General features: G+C 50.3%; 1 protein-coding gene across 5 annotated transcripts in view; it reads left to right on the top strand.

Moving 5' to 3' along the window:
• The window catches only part of LOC143370487 (A-type potassium channel modulatory protein DPP6), an 89,827-nt gene that overhangs the window by 28,900 nt on the left and 47,151 nt on the right, over positions 1–13,776 (top strand). For 3 of the 5 annotated variants that reach the window (XM_076815678.1, XM_076815673.1, XM_076815676.1), the window contains exon 1: positions 7,582–7,795. The exons of 1 other annotated variant lie outside the window; for it this stretch is intronic. The gene's annotated coding sequence lies outside the window, so the exon portion shown is untranslated. Of the gene's footprint in view, positions 1–7,581; positions 7,796–7,841; positions 8,356–13,776 lie in introns of those variants that run through there. One more of the 5 variants, XM_076815677.1, reaches the window with a different exon arrangement.

The following is a 13,776-nucleotide window of genomic DNA, read 5'->3' as shown; positions in this document are numbered from 1 at the left end:
GCCATGGTAATCCACTGGCCCGGAATAGCTGCGTGCAACGAAGATGGAAATGTTCAAGGAAAGATCCAACGTATAGATATTCATATAGAAATACTTTTCTCACATGCGGTTCTGGGTGGCGGAGAGTTTGCACCGATGGACCACGCAAAGTTCCCGCACGAGGGTGGAAAAGCACCAACCCCCGAGCGTCAAGACGGAAATCTCGATATGCAGATCAGGAGGATCGAACCCGGAGAGCGAGAACTCGGCCCAATCGAAGTGCAAGCTCGGTCCCCGCATCCCCAATCCACCACCGTGGAATATTCAGTTGCGCAGCCTCTCTTGGCTAAACGTGAACCGACCGCGTCCCACCATTCGATCCCCTGTGTCCACCCTTTCCCCCGGGCTAAAAGCCACTCTTTCTTTCACAGTTCCTCATACTTCGTTTCGAATGCCGAGAGCCTCTCCACGTCTCTCTTATTCCGGCTCTTTGGGAATGCGGAAGGCCAGGGATCAGCCCGATGGAAGGTGAAACCCTGCGAGAAACGGGTCTCGGACAGCCATGCTAATTTATGGATATTGCGTCGCGTGGTTTGTTAGCAGCAACGAGTGCCGATGGTATTCGTTGGAATTTCAGTTTCTTGGAGAGCTCGTGGAACCCTCGAGGAGGTCTCGAACGTTGCTACAGGTGAATTGGATTAATCAACGGCGGCCGGTAGCTTCCGCGGGCGTTCGTCGCAATTGTAATCTTGGATTCTGATATCGCCTAGCGTGCTTTATAATTACTTGAATCCCCCGGGGACGGATAGTTTGAACTTCGATGCGATATCGAGGGGGGCTGCAGAAATCGCACACGCGGCGGCCCCTTACAGCGATGCTCGAGTATTATTCGGGGAGTTTGTTAAAAATATGCAAACGACGGAAGTTCCAAGGTTTGGAAGGGCCCTTGTCGGAATTAAAAGCGGGTCTCCTTCGGGCAAGCCAGCGCCCCGATCCCCGCCGTTGAGATTCATAACGCTGACTACAGAAACTTGGCGTTTCTACTCGCGAATTTTTATCATCGCACCTCCCGATTTACATACATTCTGCATTCAGGCGCAAGCTCTCTCATTTCGGATTCCCTGCCGCCTTTCATTCGCAACTTCGGCCAATTCATCTTCCACTATTACCACCCCCGGGAGCGGCCACAATTCTTCTCGTTGTTAACGCCCGCCTCCTTCCATCTCGCGCGAACATTAACGCTAATTTCCAAACTGCATCGCGTGCGTTTGCCGCTTAACCCACTCTTCGGGTCCACTGGTGCGCAACTTGCAACTACATCATTTTGCTCGTGCCTGGTCAATGAATCTTCGAGGCAAGATTCCTGAAAGATCTTAATTTCACGCCCTCTGTAGCCTCAGTCTTCCCTCAACTCTATAATACCTTTCATCAGGAATCAGTTTCACGAGCGTGGGCGCGGCTTAAGGCGTTCTCGTTCGCCGCTCGGCTCCTCGGTCGGTCTTCTCGAAACGATCGCCCGGAATCGCGCGGAGAAACTGCGGATCCTCGGCGATCCAGGCGAACGAGCTGCGAATTCAGCAGGTTCCGTTGTTCGTTCCTCTAATAAAGCGAGAAGGAGAGCCGAAACGAAGGTGGATTTCGCGCGCGCCACGCCGCGGACGATATTACCCGCTTAATGACCGCGCGGATTACCCGGGCCGTATTGCGAAACGACTTCTCTCGTTGCCTTCGTTCCCACCCTGCTGACCCGTGGCGAATTACGCGGTCAAGGAACGGTCGTTACTGTCCTCAGTGTTATGGCCTTGAAAGCTCGTGGACTTGGGGCCGCTGTCCTGCTGAGACTATGACGAAATCCGGAACGTATCGCGGCTGAAGGCATCGCGCCTCGTAAAATGGGGGATCCTAGTAGTTAAATTCATCCTTGAGCGTTGAATGGCTGGGCTCCTAACGGGGCTTCTTCTGATGTGTGAAAAGCGGCTGGAGGTTGCTTGCTGTAGTTCCGAAGGGAGATCGCGAGAGTATACAATTTCCTTGGTAAATAAAATTGCCAAGGGGTGGTGCGTAACGGCCCAACGAGCCATTAAGGTGATGAATCGGCCATCGTGAATGGGAAACCTCACCCCAGAGGATGCTCCGTAATTGGAGGCGACTTGAAGCTCGCTGGCGAACGTATCTGATGGTTAATTCAGCTTGATACTCTTCTTAACGCTATTTATTAGAGGAATCTTCGATGGTAGCGCTCGGAGGGTATCCCGAACGGCTGTCGAGGATGCCTGAAATGTTTTTCAGCGGAGGGGCGAAATTCTTTGTCGCGCGGGGCAGAAGTAAATAGAATTTAAAGGACACTGCGCTGCCAGTCGGCAAAGACCGAGAATTCGAGGGTCGACCTCGGTGGAGGATCGATTGCCGCCCCAGTCCCGGAGCGAGAAGCTGCCAATTCCAAAGCGCGAAATATGCAAAACCGTGTTTTATTACACATTCAAGCGCTCCGCAGCTACTCGATTGTCACTTAACGACTCGTTTAAAGTCTCGGTTGCGTAACACCGTTGAATAGGGAAGCCGACAGTGCAGGCGACACTCGAGCCAGTGTAACGAGGAATCCCTGAATAATCGGGCTGAAATGGCTCCGGTGAAACAGCGAAATAAAGTCGCTCGGCAAGCAAATGTGTATTTGATCGTTCGTCCAGCAATGCTGTTACGTTTTACAGCGCCGCGCCGGTAACGCGAGAAGTGTGGTACAACCAGGTGGCTGTTTGCCGAGGTGTTATCGGCAAATCGCAGACTCGCCGACCCTCCAGCCGAAAGTCCCGATATCGGCAGAGGCTCGGGGGGAAACGAGGGTCCGCTTTACGACATTCTTTCTGGAAGATCGAACCCTGATGAGCGGCTAAGATCAGTATTACTCCCACGGAAAGGACCACTCGGAATTCGAAGAGATTCCTGATATCGTCCGAGGGTCCCGGAGATAAAAGGGGGCTGTAAACGATGGAACGGGGAGGTTTGTGCGCGCGATACGTATCTCGCAACTAGACTGAAATTACTGTTCCTTTATCTGCGCTAAGGTGAACGCCAAATATCGCCCCGATGTCCTACGAAACGGCCCCGGTTCGCGATTAAAAGCTTCCTGCTCTCCGTCGAGGAGGAACAGGGTGTCGTCGTTGTTCTTCAGGCTTCGGAGATTGGAATGTCGACGTGCTTCGGTAGTGTGATTTTTGAAGTGGAAGCGGGAATAACGAGCATCCAAATCGAGCAGAGGATTGTCCGCTTTAGTCGGGCTAGAGGAAGACAGCGTCAGGACCAGAGAAATTTGAAAAGCCAGCGGCAGAAGGTGCAGAAGGAAGCAGATGAAGTTCGAATGAAAAGGAGGCGGATGAAAATGTGATCGCGTCGAGAAAGGAAGCACGCGATCAGGTGAGTGTGTTCAATCGTGCATGGATCGATGTGCGAAATTAATTCCACCGCAGTTGCCTCCGAGGCACTGCCTTTACGAGCAGCAATCCGAGCAGCCAAGTTCCTCGGTGTAATCAGCAAGAAAGGGAGAAAGTAGAACGCGAAATGTAGCAGTGCGTGAATCGACGGCCCTTTCCATCGATCCGTGAAAGGGCACAGGGGGATCCAGGGAATGGTCAGAGGGGGGAGGGAGAGGACGAATCTGACTTGCAAAGACCGCGGATCAAGGGTGGCGTTGCGTCAAGATTTCTGAGCCGCCACCCCCCGGCAGCGTTCTATTCACCCGTCGAATCTAACTGGCTCGTTTATTTTGGAGCCTGACTGTTCTGTTTGCCTTGGAACTCGACTATCCCATTTATTTGCAGGGTCTGGGTAAATATTTCCAGAGGACTTTAGAGAATTGCCTCATTGGCGGAGTCTTTCTCCTGTTTATCCGTATTTAGGGGTGGGGATGAATGGTAACGAGCCGAGCCAGGATTCAAATTAAAACTTCACACGGCAACGCCCGCTCGAAATGCGAGCCACCCTCCAGACTAAACACCCGTCTGTGACGAAGCATTCGAAATACTTTTTTGTAATCTAGATGGAACGGTGAAGGATTAAAACGTTTCTATGATAATGGTAGAAGAGAGAGTCAATGGCCGAGGAACATGGATTCGAGAAGGAAACGCGATTCGTTGCTACTCCATGCGATGAAACACGATATTTACAAGTATCCCTAACGCCCCTGAGCCTCCGTTTCGCAACACCTAATCGAATTGTTCCCCGCTTAACGAGATTGCCGACACTTTCAACGGTTTAATGGCTTTAAAACAGCCACCCTGATGATCGCGATCACATAATTACCGCCCGGCATAATGCACCGGGATTAGGGTTCGATTCTTCATTATCGTTTTAAAGCGATCCCAAGCCTGGTCGGACGTTCGTCCGCTGGAGGCTCGCTTGGACTTCCGTCGCTACGCATTAATATGCTAATTAGGGTCTCGTTAAGGGCGGGAAAGTCGTGGTCGCAGCATCCAGTTATCTAATTAATATTCGTAGGTCCGAAGAGGGGAGTAGGGTTGAGGAAAATGGCGCGAGAAAACGCGCCGCGTTCGACGTTAATGGAAAAGTTAATTAGCGTCGCTTTGTTTTCCGGCTCGTCTAAATAATTCATGGTGTAGGGTAACTTCTGCGGAGTAAAGAAGTCTCCCTGAACAGGAGGAGAGGTATTAATGGGTAACGGGAAATTCGTCGCCATTCTTCCGCGAAGCTTCTCCAATTACTCGAAGGATACGCCAGCAAAGTTTTCTCCGCTGTTTTATTCATTCGATCTTATTTTTTTCATAAAGCCACGCGATTGGCGACAGTCCTGCGTTGTTTCCTTATTAACGTAGTGTTACAAATTTTGGGAAATTTTCGTGCGATTCCTGCGTGAATAATGGCTCCCATAACGAACATCTCTAGCCCTATCTCGCAATACATTTTCAGTTAATATATTCGTATTATACGCTATCTAAAGGGGCCATCGACTCCGATTGAATCCGTGGATCGTCCCTCTGATCGCTCGCTGTCAACCAAACGCGTACCGTGAATTAAACTTAATGGACACTCGGTGGATAAACGACCTCCCTTATCTGCTTCACCCTCGGATAGGACGTTATTGGAAAGCTTCAGATACAAGCTGAAACTTGAAGCCAGATACTTGACGCTGCACCCACTAATTCTAGACAGGATTTCGCGCGAACGGGGACAAGCCAAGTGAGCTCAAGTCCACTCCACTCCGCGGGAATCCTTATCGTAGCTTTTCATGATTAACGACCAACGGTGCACAAGCTCGCAAGAACTTGGACTTGGCGATTGATTTCGCTCGCCTAAAACTTCCAGCTATAATCAGAAATTAATGGACCGCTCGTGTTTCGCCTGTAACTGCAATCCCCGAGTCACGTCAATTTCGAGGAGTTTCAACCCAGTTCTCCCACTTTTACTGCGCAAGCTTTTATTCCTTTGATAAGGCGAATGCTGCCCCTCGAGCCATCCCTTGGTAAGGTCCTTAGCTACCGTTCCCTTGCATTCGTTAGCATCGAACGCAACAAACAGCGCTGTTACTATCCAAACAAGTAAGTGGCTGCTCCACGAGCACGACTTCTGTACACAAGGATCCCTCGAAAGGAGCGAAAGGAGTATCCCGTCAGGAAGTTCACCCTCTTTCCCATTAAACTATCGCGGGGTATCGTCCGAAGTAAACAGAAGACCCAGCTTATTTTCGTCCCGGTGCGATGAGGAAGTGGTGAATGGTAGGGCACGCGCCATTCAATCAGAGTTGCACCGGGTCAAAGATCGATGTTCCTGTGCCACGGTGATGCGACACACCGCGAAATCCTCCACCAGGTGAGGGCTCTGGTTCCCATGGAAACCAGACTTGCCCCGGTTCCATCGTAGGTCAGGGCCAGCTCGCTCCTGCGTCGTTTCAACCCTCCCACACCCTTTGCTCCTCGCCCTGCTGCTGTCTCGTGAATGTCGTTGTCGCATAACAGGTGTGTGTTTACCCTCCACAGCTTCTTTTCGCCGTGACGCTTCGATTCTCCGCGTCCTACACGTATACATCTGGCCCTCTGGGGGCATCGTGAATTGTCAAATACTATCGAGGGTTGGCGAAGCTTCGATGTGACTCGAATCCTTTGACGATTTATCAGCTAATCGAACGATCCTCCTATCGAATAGTAGAATGGCCCGCTGCTGCGTGGTGTTTCAGCAGAATCGTAGATTCCACGCGGCAGTTCGCACCGCTGAAAAACGAAGAATGCTCTCTGTGCCGATAGGTTTGAGAGTAAAAGCTCCGAGGAGGCGAAATCGCGGGCACCGCGACCAACTCCGTATCTATTTCGGAGGTGTCGCGTGCCACGAATGCCACGGACTCTAGCAGAGTTCTGTCGCTGCCGCTGACACGTTCCCTAGTGCCCCACGAATCTAAGAATCATCGTCGCGTGATTTCGAGTGTCAGGCATCTGCCAAGGAATCTCGCAATCGGGCCGCCGCACCTTAGGACGCGTTCCCTTGAGACTTCACGCGGGCAGCATTGAGAAGATGCGATCTTCTCGCAGCAACGGTCAGGATTCCGCATGATTCTCTGGAATTCCATTAATCCCTGCCGATTTCTGACGCTGCTGAGCTTTTAGTAACCGATCAAACTGAACTGCAGCTGAACTGTGGAAGATTATCGATTGAGAAGGAGGCATGAGTTTCATAGTGTCTTCTCTCGTCTGTTAAATGTGGAAACACGCAGGAGTTTAAGTAGAAAGCTTTCGATTCAACGCAGTCCTTTCCGCCTTCTTTCAAATGAATAATACGAGCAACCGAATTACTGGACGCACGGACGTTGGTGCATCGTTTTATCGTTTCTCCGAGGAAAGTCGAATGGTTGGAATTTCGCGAAACCTATAACAGAGCCAGTGGAACGTCGCAGTCCTCCCGAACTAACGTTCGTCCCTGGGGTTATTTACCGGCGGAAAAAAGGAAGTATTACTTACGGTTGCCCATTCGCCAGCGATTGCACTATAAACTAACTTTCTCGGACTTCTATTGCAGCGTCGGTCCCGGGCTATTTGTCCACCAGCATTTTACAAACTTCCCTAGCGCGCACCGCCAGCGCTCCCCTCTTATTTTTATTGTCCCGATGCACTCGAAGATCCGGGAGCACAGATCACGCGATATTACAAAAGGCAGCTGAAAATAATTCGATGCTGGCCCCAACGACTCACGGTCCACCATGCACAGTGAGGTCGATTGAACGTGAAGCTTCGAAAGTCTCGACAAGTTATTTAGAATATCACTGGATACTTAGCAATTAAAAGAAGAATTTAACAGCAGATGTTTTTTTAAATATGGAACACCAAATCCCCTTTTTCCAAGTTGCAGATTTCATATTCAGATTTAATCCCGAACGTAGCTTGCAGCTGGCTGTGGCAAATCACGTCCTATGTTGAATATTCTCAGACTTAATATTTACGATTTCACTTTTGTCTGGCTGGCAGAATATCGATGCCAGCACAGAGGGAGAAACAAAAGATGAGCGGTAATTAATAGGCGAGCAAGGCTAGGCGAAAACGTCACCGTAATTCCTCCTGCTTCCCTCTCCAAGGCTCTCTGTCTAAAACGACGAACCACAGGCGAAGCACTCGCAGTTTATCCGGGGAAACAGAGAGACACGGGGAGGACGAGGGAAGCACGGGCCACTGGGAAAGAGGAGTAGACGGAGGATGAGACACTGGACCAGTGTTTATTCAGTCACGAGCACGAAACCGTTCGCTTCGCTTCGAGATCGGAAGAGGGGCCGAACAAACCCAAACAGTAATTCCGCCCTCAAAATTGTTTCCCTTCGAAAAACGTGAGTTCCAGTTCCGTGTGGAGTGCTTAGAGATGTGAAACCTACCGTTTTTATGCTATATTCCACTCCATTTCAACAATTTCCATCGACTTCTTCCATGCTCCTCTCACATTCTTGTCCCTTAGCTTCCCCTTTTCCACTCTTTTATTTCATCCGATGCGTCTTCTACCTTCACCCAACGTCTTCGCATTTCTTCTTCCACTGCATGTTCATTCCCCAGCAATCTCCAGTTCGACGTTCCATTTGACTCCAATTTCTGCCCCTTCTTTTTCACTTTTCGCTGCCCCTTTGCTTGTTTTCCTTGTTACATTATCTGCTGTCGTTTCACCTTGCAACGGACATTTCCGTGCTCCCTCATCCATTACTTTCGCCTTTCTCCTGCCTCGGAGGCGTCTCGAGGTGCGCGAAGCCAGTGACAGTGAAAAATGTAGTCGAAGATCGGACGGCTCGCGGTTTCATCGACGGATCGAGATGTCCACGGGAACTCAGCAAGTTTCGCGATTCTTCTGCAAGCATCGACTGCTTCCTGGTGCACAAATTTCTTCCCTAACGGATAGCCGGTGAGATCACTCCCTTTTCCATTAAATTTACAAACCCTCTGTATCTCAGAACCCTGAACTCCAACCGAAGAGTTCACGAACCAAAGCCTCAATGCCCCTGAAATCACAGCAATCGTGAAATAACAATTCTTCTCCCAGAATCCACCACCCTGCTTCCCATTTAACAAATCCAAGGGTTCGCTGGCCCAAATCATCGTTATAACGCTATCAAGCTACACGGTTCACAATGGATCCAAGCGCTCTCCATCCTTCCGTTCGTCAGCCTGAAGAATATCGACTGCAATCTACTATAATTCCCTCCCACCTGATAGTCGAGGTTTAAATTCGTTTCCTGATTTTAAATGTAAAGCTCGGCGATATATATGGCTACATTATGCGTCACGATAACTTTCTAGTTTCTTAATGTCAGTTAGTTTTTAGTCATTTAGTTAGTTATTTAGTTATGGTTAGGCTTCTAACAGTATTGTACTGCAGCCTCGCCATTTACTTCGCTTGTCTTTATGTATTATTTTCTTCTCTGGATGTGTCGAGTAATAAAGACGAATAATAATAATAATAATCGGGGATCGCCCGCTCCTTCAGGACTGCGGGGCTCGATTAATGGCCGCGGGCCACGGAATCGTGGACGAGCAGTCCCAGCAGCGACTGGGATCGCGGGGTAATTGGCGGGCTTCGGAGGGCCGCGGCAGGAAGGAAGAGAACTCCGCGGGTATTTATGCAAATCACCGCGGCCCGTGTCGCGTTCTATCTTCGGCTGCCAGCAGGTGGTGGCCCGATAAAGGCCATTATGGCCGGTTTCCTCGAGGGGACGTATCGTTTCGCATGGCATATTAAATCCTACCGGTGGACGCGATTTATGGCCAGCCGCGGAAAAACGGGCCGAGGAAACTCGACCGTCGCGGGGAACGCTCCGGGGGGGAAAAAGATGCTCAACGATATCTCTGTTACACGCTGCCGCTTGACGCCGATGCGGGAAAAAGTCCGCCGTGAATCGATGGGATCTCCGCGCCACCGAGGATTCAGAATGACGAGGGAAACTTGAGTCGAGCACCGTTTGTCTCTTCGCTGGATGATGGAGGGAAGATGCAAGCGGAGGAAGGGAAGCAAGTTTGCAGATCGTTAATAAACGTCGCGGGGTCCAAGAAGAGTGTTTGCATTTAGATTCTTAATTTCGCGGATGATCCCGGGTGTTTCCAACACAAGGGGGTGTGTTTTCTGCGACAAGTTCCGAGAGTGTGTCTTCGAGAGACGACGGATACAGACGCTTGCCGTAGCGTTTAAGTAGAACGGGACCCTAGGCACACAGACACTTGATTCTGCGGATCTTGATCCCCGGAGGTTCTGAATGTCGGCTAATATTTGATAACCCGTGCTTCGGAGATGCGCGTTGCCTGATTGCGAGTTAACAGTTAGAAGCAGCGAGGAACACGCGCGTCTCGAGCATCGAAGCGCAGCTGTCGTCTCGATCTGGCGATCGTTCGAATCTTCCGCGTGTCCCATCCCTGTTCGCGCGCCGAAAAACAGAGAGCCTTTCGCTAAATATACGCGGCTGGCTCTGTCTCCGTCAGAGCGGACCGGCTGCGAATCCGCGCGCTATACATAGAGGCACGTGTCTCGGATGATTCGTCCGCGAATCTCCCGTTCCATTCAGAAAGAACTGACGGAAAAACGTCCGCACGCAGATCGCTACACGATCGAGCGTTTCGCTCGCTGGATCCAACCGCTTAGCCGTGACATTCTTGGCAACTCGGCGCTATCAATATTTCTGTCGGCTGCTAGCCGTTCTATTCTGGACCAGCTTCTAGTATTCGCGGCTTGACCTCCGATCAAAAGCCAAAGAACTGCAGATCGCGGAGAAAAGCGGCACATGGAAAGAGGGTAGACGGAATGGAGGAAAATGCGAGAGATTAGAAATAGCGGCTAGAAGACGCGCTCCGGATTGCAGCACCGCGTTCGCGTGCAGTTGCTCGCGGTATACAGGAATACGAATGAACGAGAAAGGGATAGGGGGAAGAAGAGAGAAGTGTTTCCCAAGTGCGTGGTTACATAATCCTGCTCTGATTTCCATTAACACTCCGCGCTGCACCTTTAGATTCATTTGAAGCGAGGGGAAATTGTTTTCCGCGGCGTCGCGGTGAAAAAGTAGTCTGAGAAAACGCAGCTTTCCACTGTAATCTTCTATGCTCCGACGACAGAGATTAGCTCCGGAGAATCCGCTCCCGTTTTCATTAACACTTTCCACGCTTTCCTACCAACACTCAAAATTTCATAAAACCCGAAGGGAACGGGGCTGCAGGAATAATCAGAGGATTGTCCGTGGAAGTGAAGCGGTCGAAATTTCGAGGGAGGAAGCTTCTCCAGCAAAGCGACCGGAACAGGAGTATCATTTGGATGATCTCCAGCTCGAAGAGCCGCGCGAATTACGCAAGCGACGAGACTCGCTTCGACTCGCGACTTTTTTTTCCCCCGTTCCCGATCGATCCAGCTGATTACAAAAGGCGCCGTTTTAATCCCCGAATCCCGGGCCGTTTCATTGATTATCGGGGATCATTCGAGGAATATAAAATTCTCGTCGAAATTGAATCGCCCCACCGACGCGCGGTTCCACCCGCCCCGCTACCCCCTCGATAATCGATTCAGTATCGCAAATACGCTCGAACGTGAAATATGCGCCGAGGAATCTGCATGAATTTCCGCGTGGACGTCCCTTGGACGACCGTAAACAAGATTCCCAGCAGGATTTTTTTTTTTTTTTGAAAGGCAACTCGATTAAAACCGGCAGGGGGTGTAACGAGCGTGGAGCTGGACGAGGAGTCGGGTCGCACCGTTTCGTCGCCGCGAATTCGTTAAATAGCACCCATTGGAGATCGATCGCGCTGGGAAAGTGTTTAACAACGCTTCCTGGGCAGTTTGTAACGTGGCGGGTAAATAAATCGTTACGGGCGGAGCTACGAGACGCATTGAAATTCCTCGCATTTAGTCCAACTCCGGCCGATCACGCGGCTGCATCCCCCGAGGAACTTCCGGCGAAAGTTGTCGAACGGTCGGCGCACAATCAACACCCACGGATTCCGCCCCGTTTCTGTACACATTCTCCCGCTTAAGTCAGCCTGGAACGTGTCGCGGCTCCCTTCCAGGCGAATCCAGCCAACGAAATTTCCATGGAACGCCTGCAGCTTCTTCGCCGAGCTTTTTCCACGCCGGCTTCCGGTGATTACTGTTAAGCGCGAACGAAGGCGGTGGAGAAGTTGGAGCTCTCGGGGGCTGCGGAGCGCAGCGTCGGGAAATCCTTTACACGTGGTGAAATTTCTCTCCCGGTCTTCTTGGATGGCAAGTGATTTTATTGGGCGCCGTGAATTACGGCGATAATTGCGGGGGATACTTGAGTTGAATTCGTTCGATTTCGCGGACCACGTTGGCACCAGAAACGATACCATGTGCCGAGGAGCGATTTTATTATCATCGAAATCAGCGTCAACAGTCTACTTGGAATGGAAGAATCACGTAGAATGAAACATAAGCCAATTGCAGGCGGGCGAGGAGCAAAGGGAGGAGCAAATTGAAAAACCGTGCGCGTCGCTAAAGTAGCTGCATTTTCGTGCACTTTTTTTCCCTCCCAGCTCGGCTTATCCTCCCTTCGCTCGCTGATGGGAAAGAAAAAATGCAAACACGATTCCCCCGTCGGTAGAGATAGCGACGCCGCGGACATAATAGAATTTTCAGCTGCGCGATGGCAAGAGGAACTTCGCATCCCAGTTTCGAATACGCCTCCCGTTTCGAGCTTCGCTGTTCGGGAATTCGACTTTCGGACGGTCGGTGGATTTTTAGGGGAGTCTCCGTCAACAGACATCCCTGGAAGCAATGAAAGTTCTCGGCGGAAGTTTGGGATCACGAAAGGGAAACGGAGCGGCGCGATCAAGTAGAAAAGAGGAGAGTTTGGATTCGGAGAAAATAACGAACCAAAATAACGATCGCCTGATGGTGTATGGTGAATCTGATGCTTTTAAAGGTTTACGTGCTGCAAACATTGCACTCTCTTGGAGTTAAAGCTGAATAGACCTTGTAGAGAAAAAGAGAGAGAGAAAGAAAGGGAAGAATGCAGTTAAAGATAGCTGTAGAATCCCATTAGAGGTACTTAAGGGATAAAAGAGTAACTTCCAGATACTCTGAAATTTTCACTGTAATTTTGGGTAAGTTGCGGTCAACAGAGACTGCGACATTACTGCGAACAATGAAACTTTCCCCGTAGAACTGTTATATTACAAGAGCGAAGCAAAATTGGATGCGTGAAAATCTGTTCGCCGTTTCCCTTCGCTCCCAAGCAAACAGTGAAGTTTAAGTTCATGAAAATTCCCCGACTGTTAACAGATGTCACTCTGAATGCCGAGCAATATTTTCAGATATTCCTCTGAAGTCACATAACGGTTCGTTGGATGTAGGATACTGCCGGGAGGCAGACGACAGGGAATCTGATCGGAGTTATCAATATCGAGCCACGAAATCTGCTTAATCTCTTCCGACTAAGGTAAACAGGGCTGGAAACGCATCGGCATGCATAATTAACGATTCATCGACTGATAGGTCAGAATTATGCATGAGCCACATCGCCTTTTGAGGGATTATGCAACGCTGTTGCGTCACAAAGATAGAGAGTCTTCCTTCTCCTCCGCTAGAGAGCTTAATTCGTTCCAAGCCGTTCGCTTCATTGCCAGTAATCCGTTACTCGGAACCGTGCGCCGGAGCCCTGAAGTACAGATTTTCGGTGCACGGTAAAAGTGTTCCGCTGTACGATTTAAAGCGCCGGGGTTCGGATCGCTTTATTACCGAACATGGGTTGAATTCCAGTTGAAAAAGCAGATTTCTCGGGAAAGTTCCCCTCGACGTCGACACGTTTCGAAGTCGAAAGATCGACAGTAAACCTGTCTGATCCGAGATCCGAGTAATCCCCAAGAAAGGGCTCGGCAGAAGGAACTTACAAAGTGAACGATATACGAGTGAAAGTCCGCGAAGATCGTAAAAAATTCAATAAAATCCGCGATACATCTGCAATTCATTAGCAAGTCCCTCTTCCCCCCCAAGAAGCTCCTCTAATCACTTCCTACCGATGTAGAAATTCATCGCAGAAGCTGCATCAACACCATTGCTACCTCGCTGGAACCCTTGATATTCCGCGCGACTTTCATCACGGGAGCTTTGTCGCTCAGTGAAACGAGGATGCCTGCCGACAGCGAACCTCTCTTTTTTTCTTGGCCGGAGACGCGGCGAAGTTTCTCCTCAGAGATATTAAACCGGATCAGGTGTCCCGGCTTTGTCAAGCACCAACTTCTCTCCCCGCCCGGCGACAACGAAACATGTAAATCTCCGGTAACTTGCTTGCCGAGGCCGCGTCTGTCGTGATTGGAAAACTCAACGGAGCATGGC

The sequence above is a fragment of the Andrena cerasifolii genome, chromosome 6 (assembly GCF_050908995.1).
Source record: "Andrena cerasifolii isolate SP2316 chromosome 6, iyAndCera1_principal, whole genome shotgun sequence".
NCBI classification, from domain to species: Eukaryota; Metazoa; Arthropoda; class Insecta; order Hymenoptera; family Andrenidae; genus Andrena; species Andrena cerasifolii.
This window is presented reverse-complemented; position numbering and strand designations above follow the sequence as displayed.